This window comes from Vombatus ursinus, unplaced genomic scaffold (genome assembly GCF_900497805.2).
Source record: "Vombatus ursinus unplaced genomic scaffold, bare-nosed wombat genome assembly UNPS02014863.1, whole genome shotgun sequence".
NCBI classification, from domain to species: Eukaryota; Metazoa; Chordata; class Mammalia; order Diprotodontia; family Vombatidae; genus Vombatus; species Vombatus ursinus.
In genome coordinates this window covers 37905353-37931746 of record NW_020954641.1, presented here as the reverse complement: position 1 = coordinate 37931746, position 26394 = coordinate 37905353, and the positions used below count along the sequence as shown (strand labels likewise).

Genomic DNA, 26394 nt, shown 5'->3' with positions numbered 1-26394 from the left:
GGAAGACTTAGTCAGTTCCAGATCCTCTTCTGGGGAAGAAAGCAGACTTTGGAAGGCAGGTATGTAAGGGAAAGCTGGCTCCTCAACATGTCCCTGATTTCCAGCTTCAGCCTTCAATATAACTGGAAGGGAAATTCCTGATAGTCTCTAGGGAGGCAAGTTGGAAATTAGGCACGTATTAGAGAAGTCTATTCCCTTTATCCCTAAATTTCTTCCTGAAGTGGGTCTGGGACCATGTCTCTTAAAGCAGGAAGCAAGAGGGCTTCTCTTGTCCTAAACTCTGGCACTGACTCCGTCCTTTATGCAACAAAAGTCTGCAGCCTCTATTACTCTACTGGTAGGCAAATGATAAAACTTAAATCCTGTGTTTTACAACAAATACTTTTTAGATTGAATGAACAGGTGAATTGGGTGACCACACAGTAAATTCAATTTGAAATCAAATGATCTGTTGGTAAAGTGGCTGACATTTAGAATCTACCAGGTTACAGATGATAACTACAAATGTAATAAAAATTCTAATAGTAGTAATAACTCAGATTTATCCAACACAAGGTTTGCAAAGTACTTTATAATAAGATCATAAATATAGAACTAAGAGAGAGCTTAGGAGTCACTGACTCTAACTCAGTCATTTTACAGATAAGAAAACTGAGGCACAGGGCAGTGAAGTGATTTGTCCAAGATCACACATCCAATAAATGTCTGAGTAGTATTTCAACCCAGGTCTTCCTGCTTCAAGCCCAGTATCTTATCTATGTTGTCATTATCTCATTTGATATTCATAACAACTTTGCAAATTAGATGCTAATATTATTCCCCTTCTTCAGATTATATAATCATAGATTTAGAGCTAGATTATCTCATTTTACAGATGAAGCACAAGAAGGGTCATAGCTAGTAAGAGTCTAAAGTAGGACCTAGATTTTCTTGTCTTTAATTCCTGTTGTTCTACCCATTATACCACATTTCCTCTAAGATTGTGTAGATATGGCCTAAGACTCTGACTGGGCCAATGAGAATGAACCCACTATTGTGACAGCATTTTCTTCTAATCAATCAGAGTGATTCTTAGATCCCTCAGCTTCTAGGCTTCTCCTGCTGCATCAGAAAACTTCTTTCTGCTGGTAACAGAATCATAGTGCATGTGGATAAACTTGATTCCTAAATAAGCTCAAGGGTCCTTTTTGATTTTCCTACTTCCTTACTCATTGCATTTTTTCATCTCTTTGCTTTTCCTATCATTATAATTTATTACACAACTGAATTTTTGTTTTTTTTATTTTAATATGTTTTATTGATGTTTACAGAACTTAGAATTAAGACCATGCTCTTGCCTCTTCAGCATATGGGCTATTATAAGTGTTTACCTGTTGTTAGAGATGAAGGCAGCTTTAAAAGTTTCTTGACAATGTGCAACACAATTCTCTCCTGAGTTTTTTTTTTTTTATTTCACTAAGATGACAACTGTTTCTGATTACAAGCGTTATGAGTACATGTCACCTAATATATTCCAGCCAAAAGTCAGCTTCTTTTTTAAGTTGTGTTTCTCTCAGGCGATGTTTTGGAAAAGCATTTGGGAAAGGCGTGTTCCTTTTCATGTCAAGATTCAGTCCATGCAGAGGATTAAAAGAGGCTTCTCCCCACAGTTCTGAAGGCCTTTGCTTTGAGTCTGGCCAAGTTTTCTGTCAGGACTCAACTCATCGTGATCCAAATTTATACACTACCTCCCAGTGGATCCCGTTTCAGTCAAGACTCAACAGAAGGAATAGGGGTCAACTTTTCTACATCAACTCATCTGAGCACAGCCATGGAACAGACAATTCAAGGCCATTAAGCCTAGAAAGAGACTCAGGCACTGGGGAATGGAATTTAGTGCAAACACTGGAAGACCTCCAGTTAGTACCCAGTATGTTTGTCCTTCTTGGCACTGACCTACTGCTCTTTAGTGTTTACAAAAAATAAGAGTGAGAATTTGGAGGCTTTTTCTGTATTTGAATGTCAGCACTTTAAATCATAATTCATTTGTACCTGATGCACCAAAGCCTTTTCCCCTGGCTGCAAACAGGCATTTTTCAAAGCTGAGAATATCTAATAGTCCTCCATTCTTCAAAAATACAGTATCGCCCTGTTCCTTTGTTTAATGCAACACAGAGCCAGAAGTGTTTGAACTGGCTTTATCTGCTCTCTCATAGTTTTACTATATGCACCCCGTGACCTACGGAAGCCCTAAGCCAAATGACTTCACAAGACAGACATTCAGGGAAAGAAACTCAAACACATTCAGTGGAAACATTCCCTGAATAAAAAACTAGCAAATTTTTCTCCTCTCCCCACCCCACCCCCCACTAATGACTCAAATAAATATGTTGCAACATGCTATAGGAAACAGATTGAATAGAATGACTTTCTTTGGTGTTAGTTAGCAAATGGTACAAGGATTCTGTGTTACAGGAAAAAGACTGAATGGGCTTGGTCAGGATTGATAAGGACACTTCAGAGGTTGTACAAACACTTCTATATTTTTTTTTTAGCAGCTTCATAATGGATTTGGTGGTGGCCACTTCTTGGATTTTTGATTTGTTTGTTTTTGTCAAAGAAATCCCCAAGCATTGGACTTCAGCACTCCATGAGATTGAATAAGTCTTTCTCCTGCTCAGAAGGAGCTGGACTCATTATGAAAGGGATACATGACTACAAGCCTATAAAAAGTAGTACTAGAGTAGAGTTGGTAATTTTGCTTATTAAGGAGGGAAGAGGAGAAGGTGGGGCCAGGATGGGAAGGGCATTTCTTGGTATCCAACAGAAATCAGCCACACCCTCCCATATGCAAAGTCAAATGAAACCCTAGAACAGTGTTAGACCCATAACATGGGCTGAATGAGAAATTAATTTTAATTTAATTGAAAGATTTAGAACCATTTTATGACTTCTACAAGCCTTCAGTCTGGTTGTCCTAAATAGCCAATCAGAATTTAGCCAAGAATAAATTTTTGCTCAAGGAATAGATAGATGGCAGCATATACAAGCTGAAGGATCTCCCTCTTAACACCTTTATGACCCCCACCCCACATAATTATTTAAGTTTTGTTTCAAAATACATAGTTTTGGCCATTTTTTAAAAAAGAATGGTTTCAAAGAAATTATCAATGAATCCAACTTTTGCTTATACAGCATGAAGTGAGGGCTGAGGAGAAGCAACAAAGAGAGAAAACACTTTTCCCCCACCTCCCAAGGAAGTCATGGTTTTAAAAAAAAGTTATAAGTCTACCAATTCCCAGGACTGTGAACTTTATGAGCCTCATATCACTTCTGTGCAAAATGGGGCAGAAAGTAATAATACTTGTTCCATCTAGTTCAAAGCGTTATTATAAATAAAGTATTTTGTAAAGTATAAAACACTATAAGGGGAGGTAGTGTATAAACATTTATATAGTGTCAGGGAATATGCTAAGCACTTTGCAAAATCTCATTTGATTCTCACAACAACCTTACAAGGTGGGGTTATCATCATCATCATCATCATCATTATCCTCATTTTATGGCTGAGGAAATTAAGGCAAACAGGTTTTGTGACTTGAGCTCAGTGAGTATCTGAGGCCACATTTAAACTCATCTTCCTGACTCGGGGCACAGTTCTCACTACCCACTATAAGAGTTTGAGTTAACACTATATGACTTTGTCCTAATCAGACAAATGCATGAATGTGATCACAGTCCCTTGCCTTTCAAAAGCTTACTTCCTCTTAGTTTACAATGGTTTTCCATTTAAAACAACATAGCAGGAAACTCCAAGAGGAGTCAGGTAACACCTGCCTTTCTTTCTTCTTACCCTCCCCATCCCCAATGCATAGAAAATTCTCAGGGTGCCATGCACAAGAGAAGACTTGCTTTCATATGAGTGACCATACAGTCCCCAGGAGGGACTAACAGATGAAGAGAGTACACTGAACAGACCTGCAGCAAGCCAGAGGCAGATGGAAATAGAGATACTTGATCACGCATGGAATCCAAAGAGGGATCTACCCAGAGTTCGCACAGCTCTTCCCTCTCTGGAGTAAAAATGCTGGTGTCAGATTGATACTGAAACCGTACGCTGTATGAGGACCTAGAGAAATGCCTGTAAGGAAAATTGTTAGGCCCATATGCACTCTGAAAGGAGGCAAGTGGTTCTAGATCAGGACGTTAAAGGGTTAACAGAGTGATAGAGTCCTAAAGAGTAAGAGAAAGATCAAAGAAACACAGAAATGAGAATGAGAAAAGGAGGGCAGAGGAACAATGTGGCATGGAGCTACAAATGTCTTTTGTCCTTTTGTTATCCTGAATGCTTGCAGGGAAACTGAGGACTCTTTGGGAAGAGCAAAAGAGTCAAATTCTGATGTTCCCAGGGATTCCGTCGGTTGGGAACCCGAATTAGAAAGATTTTATGAGATGAAATGCTGAAATTATACCCAAGTCCTTCCGTCAGTAGGGACAGCAAACTAGTTTGCCACTAGGGTGGCAAACTCAAAATTATGGCCCTACTATATTTATGAGGTTTAAATTAAAAGCATCTAGAAAACATTTGCATGCTTACTTTAGGAAGATAAAGAAAAGAAACATATTTTTCAAATGTCTCCTAATGGGAAGTATACTCACTTAGAAGAAGCCACAATGGCACCAAAGCTAGAAGCTCTCCAGGACCATGCAAACGGATGTCACATTAATATGCAGTGGTTTCAGGGCCTGATCAGATAAGGAGACACCACGTATTATAGAGAGATAATTCCATGAGCAAACATTGGGAGGTTTAATAAAAAAAGGAATGAAACAAACATTTTTCTTTACGCATGTCAGGTCCCAAATAATTCATCAAAGAATAAGTAATTCACTTTTTATTGAATCTAATCCTGACATCACAGAGATGCACATACATTTTGTGGAAATAGAACTATTAGTATCAGTAGTAATGTGGGAAGAATCTGGAAAAAATGTACGCCACAGTGGATAAGAAATAATTACTTAATAATGGTCAAAGTTTATAGAAATCAATGTTTTGGCACTGCTTGTACTAGGGACGATTAGGTTTCTAAAGGTCATCTATTTATACCATTGAATTTTGGAGACAGTTTTTAAAACACCAGTTCTCCAACACTAGAAAGTGTTTCATGCCTAGAATAAACATATTGAGCTATTCTCTTATTATGTGTGCTACTGAATGAGGAGAAGGTAGGGATGAGTTGGGCTTCCTGAATTTCCCTGCAGTGCATCCCTATGTGCCTTTACCCAGATCTTATCTGTTGGCACCCCTACTGTCTCTTCTCTACCTTGCTCTGATTAATTTCTAGAGTTCAAGGAAAGAAGTTCTTGTTAATGTGAGATTAGGTGGTGAAGAAAGATCAGGACATGCAGCTGGATAGGTTGAAGGTATTCCAGGTTGGGAGGAGAAGGCCCTATTCACCAAAACAATCTAAATGTTTTAGCTCCAAGCCTAAGGAGGCAGTGTGATATGGCAAATGTAGTATGGCATCTCAGAGTAATAAATGAGGAATGAGAGAACTTTGGCCTAGAAGACCAGCTCTTCCATGAATTAGGTGGATGACCTTGGGCATGTCACTTCCCCCGTTGGTGCTCTAGTTCACTTATTAATAAGAGTTTGGCTACACTAGATAATCTCCAAAGCCTCTTCTGGCCTTAGTAGTTTATAGGTGTATGATGTGTCTAGGCTTAAACATCTACATATTGAGTTAAAATAAAAAAGATGACTTGTATTTGGATGCCACTTTGAATATATCAAAGAAATCATTTGATTAATTGCATTCCTTTCTGTGCTGACTGTGTCAAGCTTTAAATCTGAAATCTGGAATTCTAATGAAGAAAGAAGAGGAAATTAAATACAAAATATACCCCCAAGAGTCAATCAGTTGATCATAGGAGCTAATATTCTGTTCTGGCGTTAGGATGAACTATCACTGAACTATTTTCACTACAAAGCTGAAATATTATTCTTTCTCACTCAATAGAACCAAATGTTGTGGTTTGTACAGAGAAAAGCACAGAGGCAAATTATCTGTGAATTGAGTAACATTGAGATAAAATGTAAACACTAGCTCAGAGTGCATGACTAGGCCTCCACCAGAAACGAACCAAAGGCAAATGCTCTCAGAATACTCTTGTGTGGCCCTCTTCTTTGTTCTTGTGAAGGATCCATTAGGGTTTCTCTGATTCTATGGAGAAGTGGCCACAACAAGGACACAAGGACACTCACCCCTCCCCTGTTTTTTCAGCCTGAAGAAGGGAGAGAAGGAAGAGGAGGAAAAAGGGAAAGAAGAAAAATAAAAAGCAAGGAACTCTGTAAACTTATTCCATTCCTTTCTTCTTCCCGTTCCAATATGGTCAGATGTATATGTGTTCTGAGACTGAGGTCTTTTGACCTTGATGGACGTTACTGATATTTGCTCTTCATTGGAATAGTCTTTAAGAACCCAGGATCACCTACATACACCTATGGGACCAGAGTAAGGATTTCATAGAGAATGGCCCAGCACAATTCACTTAACTTTCCTGCTGAAGATCCTTCAACTGTAAAATGGGAATAACAATAGCACCTATCTCATAGAGTGATTGAGAGGATTAAATGAGATAATATATGTAACGTCGCAAACATTAAAGTACTATAAAATGTAAATGGCTACTATATATTCTTCAAAGTTGTGCTTATAAATATGTATTTTTACCTCTTAATAACTGACATTTATGTGTAAATTTAAGATTTGAATAATATTTTCCTCATAGTACTATAGTAGCACACATGTTATCATTCTGTTCCATAGATTAAGAAACTACAGCCCTCTTGGATGAAGTGAGTAGCCTATGATTACACAATTAGGAAGTATCTGATGGGAAATTTGGAGTCAGGGTGCCTGACTCCAAATTCAGCACACTATCCTCTACACCATGATGTCACATGTCTCCCCAAAATAAATTTAATCACTACTGATTATCTCCAATTGAAAAATAGTCCAAATAACCCCAGGGGTAGCCTCTCTGGGGAGACTGTTTCCCTCCTGATACACTTGTCATTTTTCACCATGCTATGTGAGCTGAAATGATGCCAAATAACTCTTCCTGAGGACTGATGATTGCAAAGATGGCTTTTTAAAATTGTTTAGTTTTCAACATTCACTTTCAAAGATTTTGAGTGCTAAATTTTCTCCCCCTCCCTCCCCTCCCTCCTTTCCAATACAGCATGCAATCTTATATAGGGTCTACATATACATTCCTAATAAACATATTTTCACATTAGTCATGTTGTAAAGAAGAATTAGAATGGATGGAAAGAACCACAAGAAAGAAGAAACAAAAGAGGGGGGAAGAGAGAGAGAGAGAGAGAGAGAGAGAGAGAGAGAGAGAGAGAGAGAGAATGAGATTCTTTGATCTGCATTCAGAATCCATAGTTCTTTTTCAGGATGTGGATAGCATTTTCCATCATGAGTCTTTTGGAGTTGTCTTAGATCCTTGCATTGCTGAGAAGAGATGTCTATCAAATTTAGTCATCTCATAATGTTGTTGTTGTAGTGTACAGCGTTCTCCTGGTTCTGCTTATTTCACTCAGCATCAGTTCATGTAAGTATTTCTAGATTTGTCTGAAATCCAGGTGTTCATCATTTCTTATGGAACAATAGTACTCCATTACATTCATATACCACCATTTGTTCAACCTTTCCCCAATTGATGGGCATCCCCTCAATTTCCAATTCTTTGCCACCACAAAAAGAGTTACTATAAATAGTTTTGTATATGTGAGTACTTTTCCCCTTTGTGTGATCTCTTTGGGATACAGACCTAAAGTGGTATTTCTGGGCCAAAGGGTATGCACAGTTTTATAGCCCTTCAGGCATAGTTCCAAATTGTCCTTCAGAATGCTTGAATCAGTTCACAACTCTGCCAACAATGCATTAGTATTCCAATTTTTCCACATCTTCTCCAACATTTACCATTTTCCTGTTTTGTCACGTTAGCCAATTTGATAGATGCTTGCCCTCCAGTGCTTGTGGTGGTTCTGCTGGTTTCCTTGAATATGCCAAGGCACGGATGGGGAGGTTGGAGGATGGGAGGGATTGGGGGTCCTGGTGTTGGTGCTTGCCTGCTCCACCACCCTGGGGTTCAGGATCTCCTGCTGGTTTGCTGAGGTGGGGCTTGCCTCTGGCTTGCTGGGATGCCTCCCGTCCTGTACTGCTCCCCTTCCACCAGAGGAAGAGAGACCTTTCCCGTTAATCCCTCAAGCTTCCCAGGCTAAAGGACTGCTGCACCCCATCTTTCTGCTGGCTTAGTGGTTCCAGGATTTTTCCTGGGGCTATATTTTCTGTTTTTTTTTTCAAGGTCAATAAGAAAGAGTGAGAGTGACTTACTGCTTACTCTGCCATCTTGGCTCCTGGAAGTCCCATTAATCCACTTTTCTGATTTTTTATTTCCTACTACATAGATTTTTTTAGAAGACACATGCACAGTTATCTAAGTGTCCCTTTGTACAAATGAAAATTATTTTTAAAATATAGCAGATAGATTTGATAATTTTAGTTTTAAGGCATAGTTTGAAATGTAGGAGTACAAAGGCCGCCTTTCTGTGCCCCGTTATATCCCCTGACATTTTTTTATCTTTTGGTTATCATGAAAATAGTGATGATGCTTCCTTATCCCTGATTTGGGTTGGGAAAGCTTCCCAGTGATTCTCTATTCCAAATGATTATAGATTTGGGTTTAGAGGGTATTTCTGCTTATATTATGGAAATGTCTTTTTACTCCTATGCCTTCTAGCATTTTAACATTAATGAAGTGTCTATTTTAATGAAACTTTTTTTTCTGAATTTATCAATATAACCACATATTTTTATTAATTATTTTTCCTTAATATAGTTAATTATGATTTGGGTTGCCCTAATAAAGCATCACCCTAGCATTATTCCTATAAATCTCTTTTGACTATAGTTGTTAATTTTTAAAATAAATTGTTTTTTCCTCTTTCCTCTTTGCTAATATTTTATTTATATTTCCACATCAATATTTATTGATGATGAGAAATAGAGTGGTATATTGGGTAGAGAGCAAATCTAAGCATTAGGAATGTCTGAATCCTGCTTTTCACCTTTGGCAAGTCATTGGACTTCTCAGTGAGTGCTACTTGCAACTTTCTGCTACTATAATTTCCAGAACAGCTGCCATACAGCATTTGTAAAGAGAATTTTCTCATCCAGATTTTCCTATGTGAGTAAAATTATGAATCCAAATAAGTAAAAATCGTTAGTAATATTATTGGTCTTAGAATTGTTCCTTTGCTTATCTTCTCCCTGGTTTGGGCTTTGGGATTACCACTGTCTTCCTTATGGAGTTTGCCAAGATTTCATCACTCTCTATTTTTGCAAACAGTTTATGGAGCATAGGTGTTATTTGTTTTTTGAATGTTTGATAAATAACATTTTTTTCTTTGGGATTTCTCTTTCTGGGACCAGGTTTTTTGAAATTCTTATTTCCTATTTGGTTGATATAGATACTTTATCTTTCAAAAATAAAACATTCATTTCATTTAGGTTTTAAGTTTCTTGGCATAAAATGAATAAAATAGTTTACGATAAATTTATTTCCTTTTCATTTTGATGGGTACTCATCTTTTATCTTGGTAATTTGGTTTTCCTGTTCCTTTTATAAATTAAATTAATTAATAATCAATTTTCTTGATCTTTTCAAAAAGCTAGCTAAATAGTTTGGTTTCAATTTCAATGGAATTTCCAAATTTCTGCTTTTGAGCTTGTTTGGGAATTAATCTTTTGGTTTTCTAACTTGTGTATTTATATGTCAAAGTCATACATCTTCTATTTATCTGTTTTGTTGACATAAGTTTTCATAGATATACATTTTTTCTCTAAGAGTTACATTAGCTGTATCCTGTGAATTTTGGTGTGTGTTCTCATTGTTATGATTTTCTTTTCTTTAATGTAATTATTTTTTTCTATTATCTGTCCCTTGACCCATTCATTATTTAAGATAGCATTATTTAATTTTTCTTTAAGGATATGTCTTGTTTATTTTTTTATGGTCTAGAATTCTTATATTATCTCCATAAGCCGTGTCTTGCAGGTCAATGTTTATTTTTATTTTAAAGACCTCTCATGTACTATCATTCTTGCTATCTTTCAACATTGTTTTAATGATTCTAATTATATCATCATATTTTTAAAGTCTGTCTCTTCCAGTATTTTTAAAGCATATATATTGCTTTGTTAGTGTTTTTCAACTGAGTCATCATTTCTCCTTTTCAATCTTAAAGTCTCATATGTTCCTTCAATTTGCGATTTTCTAACTATTCAGGGTTCACGTGGAAATTCTATTCTCTTTTCTCGAGTTCTAAATAAGGGTCTTTAAGGGGGTTTTTTGTTTGTTTGTTTTTGTCCAATCTGGACTTTACTTCACACAGGGAACTCCTGATGAATAAACTTCTTGTATCAATGTTTTTGTTGTTGAGTCCTTTCCAGCATGTTTGACTTTTCTTGACCCCATTTGTGTTTTGTTTTGTTTTGGTTTTTGTTTGTTTGTTTGTTTTTGGCAAAGATAACTAGAGTGCTTTGCCATTTCCTTCTCCAGCTCATTTTACAGATGAGGAAACTGAGGCAAACAGGGTTAAGTGACTTGCCCAGTGTCACACAGCTGGTAAGTATCTGAGGTCATGTTTGAACTCAGATCTTCCTTACTCCAAGCCAGTGCTCTATCCACTGAACCACTTAACTACCTTCTTGTATTAGTACATATCACTAGCTGTTCTTTAACTTAGAAGTGCCTGTTATTGAAATGGCACACAGTTAAACATCTTAGATGTTAGAGGTGTGACTTGAGCTCTGGTCTTCCTGACTAAAAAGCCAGATTTCTATTGACTACACGGAGTTGTCCTTATTGCCGAATTGTCTCTGGGAGAGTTTTCTTGCCATTGTTTCCTGTCATAGAATTTCTTCATTGTATTATTGTATTCATTGTATTCCCTTGCTTACTCATTTCCTTGGTTTCTCTTCTGGTTTTTCTGTGGGGAGATTTATGAAACCTTTAAGTAGCTCTTGTCCTTTTATATCACTTGGCACATCTCTAGTTGGTTTGAGGTGATAAAGGGATGATGGACATATAATAGTAGATGACATGTTTTAATGTTTGCAAAGTTCTTTGCATATCTTACCTTATTTGAGACAAACAATTCTGCGAGGTAGGTATAACAGGTATCATGATCTCAGTTTTACAGACGTGGACCATGAGGCTCAGAGAGATTAAATAATTCAGTCATCTTACTGCAACTCTTTTAAAAAATGCTTCTTTTTTAAGATGTTTAGCAGAAAGTCAAGATCACAAATCAAACATACCTGAAAGAACAAGGAAAGACCTCAGAAGGTGTTGTCATTGATTCATTTGGTACTGATCTTGTGATTCAGGGCCATCATTATTTAGTCCTTTTACAAAATACAAGACTTCAGACAACCTAAGATATTGGTATTTTTTTCCCCCAATTACACACTTAAGAGAAGGAAATACAAATATAGATACACTAGGAAATTCAACCAGGCAGGGGGGTGCTGGAGTCAGCTCTAATCAGCTGCTCAGAAGTCAGCAATTGCTGCAAATCAGGGATTAATTTATGGTTTTGTTTCTTGTCTAGACTTAATTAAGAAAATGTTAATAATGCAGATTAAATTTACAAGTGTGTGTGAATACGTTTTTTTCCTCACAGAGAGGCCTATTTTAAAATATTTATCAGCATATCCCAGCATTGCTCTATAAACATTGCTTCAGCTCAGCAGGAGTGCAGTAGAAGGCTCAGAGCATGAAGTCATCACCAGATTAGAGGCATGGTGACTCTAGGCTGCTGCTGTTGTTGTTAATACTCTTACTGAAAACTGACATTTTTGCAAAGTGCTTTATTTGCATTATCTTACTTATACCTCACAACACCCCTGCAACCAAGGACCCATACTCTTTTGAACTGCGGTGTTTTGCCATTATGAGCGTCCCCACCCCACTTTTTCCACCTAACTCTTCAGCCATTTCAGTGCATTCGGGTTCTAACCACTGTATAGGATCACCGTTTTCCTGGAAGCTTGGACTCTGTCTGTTCTTACAGATTGCCGGTAGGCTTCACCAGAGTGTACAGAAGCCTGATGCAACATTAAGGCTGTTAGCAGGAATTGGCTTCTTGCTTTCATAATTTAACTTCCCTACCTCCCTGATTATGCTAATGGACTGGGGACTCTGGTTTTATTTTTGTTTTAATCAAGAGACAGAACTCGAAGGGACCATAGAGATCACCTAATAATAATAAAAAAAGGAGAAATGGATGTCCAGTGAAGGGAAATGACTAGCTCAAAGTCTGAAAAGCTCATAAATGATGCTATCTCTACTTGAACTCAGGTATTCCAACTTCACATTCAGTTTTCCTCTCTCTATACCCATACTTCCTTACATCCATCAATATTACTATGTAGACATAATTAGGCAATATTGACTCAAATAAAAATGGAGTAGGGAAATGATCTATTACTTTGCGAATTCAGCATTGTATATGCCAAAACATCTATATTTTCTCACCCTCTGAGTTTGAAACCTTAATTCTCTGCAAAATATCAACCATCATCTTCATTAATATTGACATAGCTTAAAAAGTGGCTTATATTTCATGTTTTCTGACATGGCCCAAAGATTACACAAAACAAGAAATCTATCACAGCTTCCCAGATTTTGAAACTGAATTTTACAAACTGTAGAACATCAAAATCTTTACAATCCCCTGTAGTGAGGAAGTGACAAAGTGATTTTATATAATCCCTCATTTCTTCTGATATAGCCTGAGTCAAGCCATCAGTGATGAAAACCAATGATAAATTAGAATATTGAAAATAAAACTCAGAGTTGGGAAGGAAATTATGTCTTATATTGTGTTTTTTTAACCTTTCTGTCTTTATCAAATTAGAGGTAGTGTGGTTCAGGGAAAAGAGTGTTGGATTTGGAATCAAAGGTCCTGAGTTCAAATCCTTACTCTGCCACTTGAATGAGTCCCTTAATCTCCCTGGGTTGAAATTTCTTCATTTATAAAAAGGGAGTGTTGGATTATGTGATTTCCAAGGTCATCTGTAAGTTATGTTCCTATAGTTTTAATGATTAGTTATAAATTTGAACAATATGATAATATATTGGAAAAATATTGCACTAGAGGCTCGGATTAAATTCTTGCATTGGCTTAATGTCTGATACTGGAAGAATGAACTTCATTAGGATTCCATTTCTCTGTGTGTTAAATTACAGACTAGTTCCCTTTCATCTTGAAATCCTATAATCCCATAAATTCCTGTCATTAAGATTTTATGTATCTTATAAAATGATGCAACTTTTCTTTGGTTTTCTCTGTCTTCTATATCCAGCTATTTCATATCACTCAGCTTCAACAGCCCCAGCCATCCTTCATCTGAACAATTTTAAAATCTCCTTTGCTGGAATTCTCCAACACCATCAAAGACCCATCTCCATTCCAGGTAATCCCTTCCCACTACTCTCAAAGGAAACATATTAAAAACAAGCATAATCCAATCTTATAGGAAGGTATTCCTAAACTGGCCCTTTGTACTGTGGAACTAAATGTGTTGAAGGATAGGAGGGCAAGATAAGATGTTCCTTGTCCTTCTCCTTAATATAGAAAAATTTAAATTTGTGTGTGTGTGTGCGTGTGTGTGTGTGTGTGTGTGTGTGTATGTGTTGTAGACCCCTTTGGAAGGGTAAATTTAATATCTACATTTAGTTTAAATTTAAATTAAATTTAAATCTACAATTTAAACTATTGCTAAAAGCCCATCTCCTTCAGGAAGCTTTTCTTTATTGATCAGCTTAGAGCAGATAGCTTCCTTGGGGACAGAATTCTCACAGATGTTCTCTCCTATTTCTTTCTACCCTAACATTTTGTTTTTACTTTTGCCCCAAATTGCATTTAGTACAACATATATCTGATGTTGGTTAACTAGTTATACACTGATTTACTCTTTTTATTTTAACATTTAGGATCATAGGACTCATAGGAATTAGAGGCTGGGAGAGACCTCAGAGAACTCATTCAATCCTTTCATTTTATATCTAAGGAATCAGGAAGAAAAATAAAGTGTCGCAATGCTATTAAGGATGTTTCTAGGGAATCAAACAGCTTTTAAGTTGTCTCTTACATTACATCTAAAAAGATGGAGTTTAACAACAACTGAGGAAAAGTCTTAGATTTGGGTTAGAAAACCAATCTCGTATAAACATGATGTAGGAGATACAATTAGACATCAGTTCTAAAAAATACCTAGAGCCATGATATGAAGGTCAAAAGCTTCATGTGATTTTTAGGTTGTTTTACAGACACACAGAGTCCAACATTAAGGCTACAATAGTCCCATTTAACTTGCCTTTTTCAGACCACATTTGGTGAATTGTGTTCAGCCATGGGCATTGACTTTTAAGAAGGATACTAATGAGCTGAAGAATATCCAGAGGAAGGTGACCAAGATGGCTTTGAAATCATTCAATGTGAGGACTGGCTTAAGGAACTAAAGATTTTTAGCCTGGAGAAGAGAAGACTTAGGAAAGAGAGGTAAGGTTATAATATCTATCTTCAAATATGAATTGAGATGGGGGAAGCTAGATGGCACAGTGGATAGAGCACCAGCCCTGGATTCAGGAAGACTTGTCTTCAAATCTGGCCTCAGACACTTGACACTTACCATCTTTGTGACCCTGGGCAAGTCATTTCACCCTGTTGCCTTGCAAAAAAAAACCAAAACATATGAATTGAGATATCATGTGAAATAAGGGTTTTGCATGCCCATCTCCTTGGGGCTTGGCTCCAAAAGGACAAAAGTAGAAGCAATTAGAAGTTGCAGACTTAGACTTAAAATAAGGAGAAACCTCTTAACAATGAGAACTGTCTAAGTGTGGAATTGACTACCTTCAGAGGTTATTTGTTCATCCTCTTTCTTGTTCTTTAAGCAAAAGCTGAATTATCAGCTGTTGTGTAGGTTGCAAAGAGAATTTTGGTTCAAGTTTAGGTTAGATTAGTTGACCTCTGAAATCCTTTCAAGTTCTGGGATTTTGTGCTTCTGTGACTCTAAAGACACCATTCTGTCTGCTATACTCGGCTGCCTCAAATAGCCTTGATTGAGAGTTTCTAATAATTTAGATTTAGTAGACAGAATTATTATTGCTAACAACTTAGAGATAATAGAGTGAAGCATAAAGTTAATACCAATGAGTAATGAGATAGAGGAGGGAGGAAAAAGAAAGAGGAGTTAAGAAAAAGGTAAAACTCAGAAGAGTGGATTGATATGGAAGGAGTAAGGCTATATTTCCATTTCAACTGTGTATATCCTTGAAATAGCTTTTTGAGAAAGATAAAATTTCTGAAAAAAAATTCAAGCAATTTTGTATGTCTTGAATTCCTTTATCTGTATCACTGGATCTGTCATATAGATGACAAACTCCTAAATCATGGTTATTACTTCTTTTTTCCTTTTGATCACGGACCCCTGTGTCAGTTTGGTGAAGCTCATGGATCCCTTCTCATAATAATATTTTAAAGGCATAAAATAAAATACACAGAAATGAAAAGGAAGTTAATTACATTTAAATATAGGTATCCTTTTTTTTTAAGTTTAGGGACCCCACAGAAAGAATCTCTGTCCTAGATTGGAGACTGACTATGTGGCCTCTTTGTCTTGTACTGGGGCAAGACAATTTGATGTCTAATAAATACATTTTGAAGATGATGATAATTGCAAAATTCTTTGAAACTTAGCTGACACCGTATAACAAGAGCAAGAACAGTGACAACAACAATAACAACTAACATTTATATAGCATCTACTATCTACCAGGCACTGTACTAAGTGCTTTCCATATATTATGTCATTTTATCCTCAAGACAATCCTGAGAAGTAAATGCCATTATTATCTCCATTTTATAGTTGAGGAAACTGAGGGAGACAGAGGTTAAGTGATTTGCTCATGGTAAAACAGCCAGTAAATGTTGAGATTTGATTTGAACTCTGTTCTCTTGTCTCCAGGCCTGGCACTCTATCCCCTGAGTCACCTAGCGGCACATGTCTCTGTGGGTTGGTTCTTTGAAAGATGTCTTCATTAGGCTACTTTTTGAGGGGGGAAGTAATCCCTAAATATCAGAAAACCACCAAAGATTTCATTTATCAAAAGGTACTGGTGGGTGCATGGAATCTGAACCCAGGATACAATGTCAGGTATGTTTTGGATCAGGTTCCTTGAACATCTCTGGCAAATCTCATTCCCAATCTGTCCTGTCCATCCTTTCTTGTGAGAGACATGGTCTAGTAGAGAGAGAGCTGACTTTGAAGTCAAGAAGACCTAGGATCAAACCCCACCTTTCACAGGATTGGCTGAATGACACTGATCACTTAACCTCAGAATGCCCCAGACAACTGTCTAAGACTAAACTGTGGAGTAGGTGCTAATCTGCATTGAATTTCTTCATTGAGAGTTCCCAATCCCAGTTCCAATTCAAAACAACCAAACATACAAAAAACCCTTTCCAGTACACTTTAGGAGTTGGAGTCCTCATGAGCAGAAATTTTCACATGATATGGACAGCAAAGGACTTAGACTCACATAACAAACCAAATATTATTCTCATCAAAGCCCCAAATCAAAATTGCAAAGGGAAGGCTTCCAGGAGTGAAGGAACAGTGCCTTCTTTTTAATGAAGGGGACCAGGAGGCAGAGACAGAATTAACTGAGACAGGGAGTGGTGTGTTTGAGGAGCCAGATAGAGCTTAGGATAGGAATCACTTTGGGGTACCCAGTTTCCCACCTGGGATATTAAGTGTGGCTTAACTCTCAAAGCCAAAATATACATTTTTAGTAATGGATGCTTTCTACTATGATCATGTGTCTGTCTACTTTGGGGAGTGAAAAGCTTAAAAATTTCAAAATGGAGTATAATAGTGGCCATTGAAACAACAAATAACCTTAGTATATGTATAGGAAGCTAAACAAAGATGGCTAATAAAGGCAGCTCCTTAGATGTGTTCAGGCAGAATTTTCCAAGGACTCAATCTTTATGTATTTAAACTGGAACTGTTCCAGGCAATGGTTCAAGTTAAACTTTAGGCCCCAGAGTACACTTATCCCTTTATGAATTACAAAATAAACTGATTTCCAGCCGAGATCTCCTCCTTCTTTTGTTGCTCTCCTGAACTCTTTTGTGTTTTCCCAGTTCCCTACAGAATAAGACACACTGGAGGATGGGTGGGTTCATTTATTCCTATAGTCCTGGACAACCTATAAATAGTGATCTAATTCCCTCACAGTCGGTTGCAAACATATTCACATACCTGCACACACAGGATAGAAATTGATCTTTTTTTAAAAATAATTCCAAATATTAATAATATAGCATGAGAGCAAGTCAATCATTAAAGACTTAACTCAGGTACTATCTTTTCCTAAATGAAAGTAAATACTCTATCCTAAAAAAATCTTAAAGTGTTTTGATTGAATCTTTCCTTTGCATTTATCTCAATCTCTCTTACATCACAGTTCTATGCATTCATGCCTTTCCATTGTATTAGACTATAAGGTACTTGAGAACAAGGTCTATGACTTATCCATATTTCCATATATCTACACCTCTCTCTGTCTCTCTCTCTCAATAGAGAGTTCTTTGATTTCATCCATTTCTTAATTGTGCCATATGTTAGATCTGGAGATAAACTACTTTTGGTTATATTAAATACACCTAATGACACATAGATATTTTTAGCTTTTACTATTGTTTGGTGAAGTGATTTCTAGTCATTCAAAAATATTTTTGTTGGAGTTTCATATTTTCTTTCACATTTGTTCTGAAAATTTCCAACAATCTTTTCTTTCCCTTTTTGGTGAGGAAGTATTGATAATAATCATTCTATAGTTGTCTTAGGGTGAAAAGGCCTGTGGTTTCATTGTTTTTGTATGGATTTTTGATGACTATATATGTCTTTGGCAAAGAATAGCATAAATCTCTCTTTTATATCTGGTGAGTTCAGTTCCCACTTTTACTATACTATAGTACTAGTATATAACAAAAGTATTTATGTATTAAGTCTGTTTCATGTGTGAGTAACTAGTTGGCATAGAGCAGAATGCTGGACTTGGAGTAAGAGGACCTGAACTCAAATTCTGCTTCAGATATTTACTTACTAGCTAGTGACCCTGGCAAGTTACTCAATCTCTCTTTGTCTTAACTTCCTCATCTGTAAAATGGTGATAATAAGAGCATCTACCTCTTAGGATTTTGTGAGGATAAAATGTGATAACATATGTAAAGTAGTGTACAAACCTTAGAACACTATATAAATGCTAGCTATCATCATGTTATTACTTGTATTTTACTAGTGGTCAAAACCATCTTTTCAGAAGCATTTCCAGGAGATAAAGAACTGGCATTTTTTATTTGTTCCAGTATATATAATTATCTTATGGCACCAGAACACGTAAAATAACTCTTCTTCTAACCTCTCTTTGCCAAGTGGATAATCACAATGGTTTCGAGGAGGAACAGCCTGAGACCTTATGCTAACCCCTTTATTTCTTCAACTCTTAGGAGTAGTTGTCTCATGCTGACTAGGGTGGTACCTAAGGCAATGGATTGCCAGATTCTAATTTGCTAGTAATCCGGAGCTCCTGACAGACCTTCGTAGCTACCATAACAGTCTCTGGACATATTCAAAAACTTTTAAACGTTGAGATAAAAAAGATAGAAAATATGAAATAAAAATTAAAGGATGAAAAAATATTTCATTTTAGAGTCAATAGAAAACAACTAGAGTTGGGGTTCTTAACTTGGGGCCTATGGACTCCCTCAAGGGGTACCTGAATAGATTTCATAGGGTTTGTGAACTTGGATGGAAAATATACCTTTATTTTCACTAAAATTATGATGTAAAAATATATTCTGAGGATGGATCTATAAGCTTCACTAGAACGTCTGAGATGTCCAAGACACCAACAAATGCTAAGAACTCTTGCATTAGAATTTGTTAAGTAGGGGAGTGACATGGTCAGTTGTGAATTGTAGGGAAATCACCTCAACAGTTGTGTGGAGAATTGATTGAAGAGGAGAAAAACCTGAAGTAGAGAGAGCAATTAAGAGAATATTACATTAGTTCTTTTTGAATTCCAGTCTAAGTTTGCCTATTTCCTTATCAAAATAATTTGAGAGTTCAGTACTGGTATTATAATTTGTTTCATTTTGTAATCTGTAATCTATTTCATTTCATCTGTATAATCTCTGGAGTGAACACTAGGTGAAAATTTTCCATAACCTGAGGATCTTCAACATTTCTCTCTTCAGATTTTAGTAGTTCCTCAATTTTATTTCTTTTTTCTAATCTAGACTTAGTGATTTCTTTTAATGATTGCCTTTCACTGGTCAGTAATGAATTATTGTGTGACCTCATCCTGAGGGTACAATTTACAAAAGGCAGTCTAAGGCACTCGCCTATACATAGTGAGATCGATTTTCAATTTTGTTTTGATATAATACTGATGATGCATAGTAGTGTATTCATGTTTTCAATTCATTTAATTTACATTTGTGGTTTGCCTGTCTTATTAGTCATCTGCACTTATTAGCATCTTTACTGAAAAATTTCCAGTGTGTGGGGTACAGATATTTTCAAATTGTTCCAGGGTAATTTGACTTCTTGTGATACCAGAACACAGCGAGGTGCCAACTCATCCACTGTCTTCTGTGTCAAGCTGATCTTGACAATAATTTTGAGTAGGGCCAGCCTGCAATATTATTCTCCTCTTTCTATCCTTTGTAGATCATACTGACTGGAGTTCTAACCTAATCAGCAGTGTCACCTAAACTCAATTTGCCAATGTTTCAGAGCTTTTGCCAGTCCTAAGGTACAGAAATTCCCCACTGGATATCACCCTGGCAGTTGTCTCTACTTTAACATTTTCTTCCTCTGACCGATGGCATTGAAGATGGGTTGATTTTTGAAAAGGCTATTATGATTACTATTATTTAGAACAGCTGTTCTCCTTCCTTATTTCTCCCCCTTCAAAATATCAATAAAAATCATGCCTGGGGGTTGGAGGCAATTTTCATTCCATCTTCAATAAATCTGATATATAATACCAGATTATTAAAAATACACTTGAACAACTTTCCACTGAAGGTATGAATAAAAGCAATCTAATAATTAAATATTTGAGAACTGGTTTTCATTCTTTTACAATCCTACTGTAACTACAACAGTAGCAAAAGAAGGCAATATCTAAATAAGTGTGAAGTCAATAAAGGAATGAGATATGAAGAACATTTGATTTCACTGGCAAGCAAGAGAAAGAATTGACTGTAAAACCTGGACTGCCATGCATATTTTCTGGAACAATTTCATCATTGTTACCTGAGTCATTCTTGGCATTAAATGACTAGAAAGGATCACTGACACTGAAGCCAGGGAGATAACCAGCAGATTGAATGGGAATAATGCTTATTGCCGTATAGCTTTGCTGTTAGGCTTGATGACTTAAGAGAAAGAATGCCTGAAAGAAACTCAATCCATCAGCACTGAATGAGCTAAGGTGGACCAAATGCAAATGGAGAAAACAGAAGAAATAAAGTTCACCTTTAGGATTTCTAATGTAATGGAAGAGAAACCCACTTATTAAGCACTTACTCTATGCCAAGCGCTATGATAAGTGCTGGTAATACAAATTTTTAAAAAGATGCTTTTTAAGGAGATCACATTGTAATGAGGGAGATAGCATATATAGTAATGTTCCACTACAAGTCAGATGGAAAGGCCCCCCATTCCTTAGGACATAACAGCAAAGCAGATGAGGAGGCATCTTCTTTAATATAATTTCCATTAATAGAACCATATCAGTTTCTTATACTCAATGATTTGTTAGCACCAAGGATTTTAGTGGTAAGAATTTTCTTTGTGGGTCTTCAATAGCTATGGTTACTGAGGTGGTACTTGCAGTACCTGAAGAAGTATTTACCAAGTAGTATCTCTACAAGGGATGTGTCTACGTGTTGTCATTCCATGTAGTTAAATGAATAGTAACAGGGTGGGGGTGGGGGAGCTAATAATATTACTCTGGAGCAGAAGTATGACTGGAAGTTCTGGTCATAAAAACAAAGAAGAAATCCCAGCATCAAAATGGAGTCTTCAAAAACTAGACCTCTGAAGAAGGGATTGATTTGGTAATGATATTAGAGGGTAGCCTTATATCTGCCACTTTAGATTAAAAACAAACAAGCATGTAACAAACTTATAACAATGACTGCAGCAACAATGAAAATTTATTCAGTATTTTAAATTTTTCAAAGTATTTTTCACTTATTATATCATTTGTTCCTCATGTAACATCTGTAAAATGAGGGATTTGGACTGAATAACATCTTAGATTCCTTCCAGCTATAAATCCTTTGAACTGGAAAAAGGTACTATTATTATATCCCTTGAACAGACGAAGAACGGAGCCTCAAAGAGGTTAAATTAAGCAACCAGGATGGAAAAACACTAATAACTTAGCTGGAAAGTCCTGGATTTCACAATGAATAGTAATCAAGTATATTTAATGACATTCAAACAACAGGAAACCTAAAATTTTTATACTCATTGTAAAACATAGTCTGGATTAACTGTATGAAAATTATGAAAGTCAAATAATTTCCTTATAAGAAAGGTCTAGTCACACCATTACTGGGCCTGAAATCTTCACTGGCTGAAGACAAAGCTGTAAAAATCATAAGATTGTGGAGTTAGATCTAGAAGAGACTTTAAAGATTCTCTTCTGAACCCCTTTACAAATGAGTAAACTGTGGCCCAGAAAGCATAAGTGACTTGTACCCAAGATATATGGGCAGCAAATAGCAGAACTAAGATTTGAAGCCAGGACTTCTGATTCTGCTGATTTTTTGTTCTGTATGTCACCTTGCTAGATCTTGATACTTGGGGATGGGACAATAAAATATCTTTATTTGACAAGAATTTATCGAGCATTTAACTATAGACATTGTGCCATGGAGAATGCAAAGAAGAAAAACAAATGGGCACTGCCCTCAAAGAGCTCTTAAATTTTGAGGGGGGAGAGAGAGAGAGACAGAGAGACAGAGAGTGAGACAGAGAGACAGATAGAGATAGAGAGACAGAGAGACAGAGACAGAGAGAGACAGAGAGAGAAAGAGAAGGGATGGGAAGGGAATTTTAGACGTAGGAGTGGTGTGAATAAAAATATGAAAATATGGTGGCAGGAAAGTATAGGAGATGGTGAATAGTCCAATTTGGCTGGAAAAGAGATTACATGAAACAAAGTAATGAACAATTAATCTTGAAAGTAACTTTCAAGATTAATTGTAAAGGGCTATGAATCCCAGCAAAAGGATTTATTATTCATCAGGCATTAAATGCTTTTGAGACAAGGATTGACACGACCAGACATAAGAACATAAATTTAGAAATCAGAGGTCATCTAATCAGGGATGTGCTGGTATTTAAAAACCAGATCTCCAGGGGAAAAATACACACAGGATATACTTTTAAGTTCAATTTGCATTATTAACATTTTTAATCAATTTCTTAAATCTAAGTCATCAACAAAACAATAGATCAAGTCCAGATTTGTAGCATTTGCTAATTTCTGAGGTTAAAATGCTTCCATTGAAAATTTAAAACTGAAGTAATTAAGGACTGAAGGAGATAAGAGTGACCCAAGGGCCCATAAGTAGTAGAGAGTCAGGATTCTAGCCTAGATCCTCTAGCTTGAAATCTGTTAACAGGATGTTACTGAGCCAATCTCTAACCTGAGAATGAGGAAACAGCAGGTACTGCAGTCTTTGATTTATTTCACATAAGGTACATTGGCACAAGAATGCAGCATTGTCAAGGATTTGATTGATAATTTTAAGCTGCATTGCAAGTCTAACTCACAAGCTAGAAGAGGCAATTCCTGAGAAATCTGAATTATTTGTATATTCATTACATATATCATATTGATTATTATGAAAATCGTAATTCCCTTCACAACTCTAACACACCTTCTATTATTTCATTGTCTACTGATCAGCTAGCAAAGGAATGGTTATAGAGGTAGTTGAATGAGGAGAGTAAAGAGTAAAGAAGAGGAAGTATTATTTAAGAGGTAACAAATAATGTATGATTGTTGATGTTGTTTGGCCTTAGTTCTGGAAGAGGACCAATGACATCAGGAGGGTGATGTCTTCACTTGCAAGTGAATTGGATTTCAGTGGGCTAGAGCTGTGCAAAGTCATCAGCCTCACTCTCCTCCAGAGTCATCAGGATCCAGTGGCAAGATGTAAGTCAAGGTAACTGTCAATGGCCCAGAATGTAGGATGAGAACTTTAAAAACACTACTATGGTCGGTGATAAGGAGTTGGTGACCATTAAAAGAGCAGTTGCGGTAGAACAGTAGACATTCCAATTTTAGTGAAGTGTAGCAGATGTAACAGCATGGTGGAAACAATACTGGATCTGTATTTTGAAGAGCTGAGTTGAATCCTTTTCCTCTTACCTGCTCATTGGAAGTTCCCAAAGAAAGAGTAGGTGACTACTTCTCAGTTAGATAATAGGATTTGGGGTGAAATATGGCTTGAACTAGGTAAAATCTGGGGTCCCTTTCTACCCTGAAATTCTATGATTCTGTGAAATTGATATCTTTCATGACTTTTGGAAAAGTCATTTAACCTTTCCAGGCCTCAACAGCTTCATCTGTAAAACTGTTTTTAGATGACCTTTAAGGTTGTCTCTAGCTCTAAGTTCAATGATTCTTAAGAAACCAGATTGTAAGGAGTTGAAAAGAGAGTGGGTGAATTGGAAATGGAAGCATAAGATATACCCAACTTATATACAACTGGTTATCAATTAAAAACTGCTAAGATGGACTTGAGTTCAGGAGAACCTCCATTTTAAGGAAGATGCCCAGGATACCCTTGTCTTTGTTTCTCACCAGGCTGTACTCTTAACTTTCATTCTAGACTTTTTCTACAATGGTACAGGAACCTCTTTACCCTGGAAACTCACTCCAGGCCTAGACTTCACACTTTGGAAATATCCTTTTCCTTGGATTGTCCTCTGTCTAATTTGCTAGTTTCTCCCAAAACTTCTATTTTGAGGAGGATGCTCAGGTCACCCACGTCTTCATTCCCTTCCAGGCTCCATTCTTAATTCTCTTGATGTTCTCCCTACGTGTGTACCTTCTGCTTCATAGCTTTCTTTTTTTGTGTTGCTTTCACTAATTAGAATGTAAGCTCCTTGAGGTTAGGAAATGTCATCCTTTCTGCTTATATTTGTATTCCCAGTGTTTAGCACAGTGTCTTACACATATTGTTGTTTGTTTGTTGTTGTTTTTGTTGTTTAGTTGTGTCTGACTCTTCATGAACCCGTGGAGCAAAGTATACCAATACTGTCCATGGGGTTCTCTTGGCAAAGGTACTGAAATGGTTTTTCATTTCCTAAGGCTCTGCTTCCAGGGTGGAGGCTGTACTGTCCCAAGCTCCAGTGGTTTTGTGCAGCTATTTTCAGAGATCCTTCTAGGGATCTGTAAGCTTTCAGTTCTTCCAAGGTGATATGATCTAAGGAGAGGTGTTTACTCTTCTCCTGGCCTATGCTCTGGTCTGTGAGTAAGCACAAGCACTCTTTTCTGCCCTGGAGCTGTGAGGAAGGCCCCCCTGTCAACTGTGTCTATAAACTTTGCTATGCTAGTACTCCTCCACACCCCAGGACTGCCACCCAGGACTGCGACCTGGATCCGAGTATAGGCAAAGCAACAGAGTCTTGACTTAGAGCTAGCAAAGAGACCCCTGAAATGCCCTTCTGACTAGTTGTTCAATCCCCTACCATCTGTGGATTAAGGGCTCCAGAAGCAGGTGCTGCCACTAGTGCTGCTGATGCTGATTCAGTCACTCCCAAAGCCTGCTTTTGGTTTTCTGTGGCTGAGTCTATGCTGGTGCAGCCTGTTCTCCACCCTCACCCAGGTGGGACAGATCCTTCCTGTTGACCTTCTGTCAAGCTGTGGGCTGAGAGACCCGTAAACGGACACTGATGCCTCAGTCACCAAAGACCTGCTCCAGGTTTGCTGGGACCCTGTCTGTGCTGACATGGTCTTCGCTGGACTGAACTCCTCTCTCAACCTGGTGCAACAGACCTTTCCTGCTGACCTTCCAAGTTGTCTTGGGCAGGAAATTTGTTTCACTCTGTCTTTTTGAGGGTTCTGCTACTCTAGAATTTGTTTAGGGTCATTTTTTAAAGATACTTGGAGGGATTTGGGGGAAATCTCAGGTGAGTCCCTGACTTTACTCCTCCATCTTGGCTCTGCCTCTCTTTCATTTCCTTCTCCAGTGGATTAAGGCAAACAAACTTTAAGTGACTTGCTCAGAGTCACACAGCTATTAAGTATCTGTGGCTGGATTTGAACTCAGGTCTTCCTGACTCTAGGTATAGCACTCTATCCACTGAGTCACCTAGCTTCCTCCATTTCTTGCACATAGTAAGACCTTAATAAGTGCTTGTTGACTGACTGACTGAATTAGAATCCTGACTTACGTACTTATTAGCTGGGTGTGCCTGGGTACATCATTTCAATTGCTAAGCCTCAGTTTTCTCATCTGTAAAATGAGGTAACTTACACTACTTAAAGCTTTCTTTAAATACTTTAAAGGCTCTAAAAATGTGAGCCTTAGTTGTGGCAAAATATTACTGAAGCTTATCTCCCTGGAATGCTTGCTTTTTAAAATAAAACTCTCAGAAATCAGAAGGCCTCTGCTACCCAAAAGGATAAATTTGAGAGATAAGATTTCAAGCAACATAAGTTGTTAGGGGAGATATTGTTGGACAGGGTATGATAGGGAGGTGGGAAGGGAAAGCCCCCACAGAGTCTCTTTCAACTCATCCCACAAAGCCACATACTGCATTAACTCATTAACTAAAAGAGCCCTGCCTCACACCACAATTCAGGTCCACCAAGAAGAGCATCAGGCGCAAAAGGTCCTTCTTATGCCACAACTTTTTGTAATTTCTAAAGGACAATAAGCACAGACCTCCATGGAGCCTGGACTTTGTATGCTGGAAATACCTGGGGCCAATGGTAATGTTCATTCCAAGCTCTGCAGCACGCTAGGCACATGTTCCGTGCATGTCCGAGGCAATGTTTGATAACTTAGAATAAGGGGATATTCTCTTAAAGCTTTCTCTGTGTGTCCTAATAAAAGTACAGTAATAGCTTGCTAGATCAAGGGTTAACCTTCCTTCCTTCCCTTTCTTTCTTTTTTCTTTCTTTCTTTTTTCCTTCCTTCCTTTTTTCTTCCTCCTTCCT

The 26394-nt window shown here is 37.2% G+C and overlaps 1 long non-coding RNA gene across 1 annotated transcript; it reads left to right on the top strand.

Moving 5' to 3' along the window:
• On the top strand, positions 1–23278 carry LOC114027657. Its single transcript, XR_003567280.1, has 4 exons — positions 1–59; positions 13428–13538; positions 14451–14626; positions 23247–23278. It is a non-coding gene; the product is annotated as an uncharacterized LOC114027657 (long non-coding RNA).
• Positions 23279–26394: the final 3116 nt, after the last annotated feature.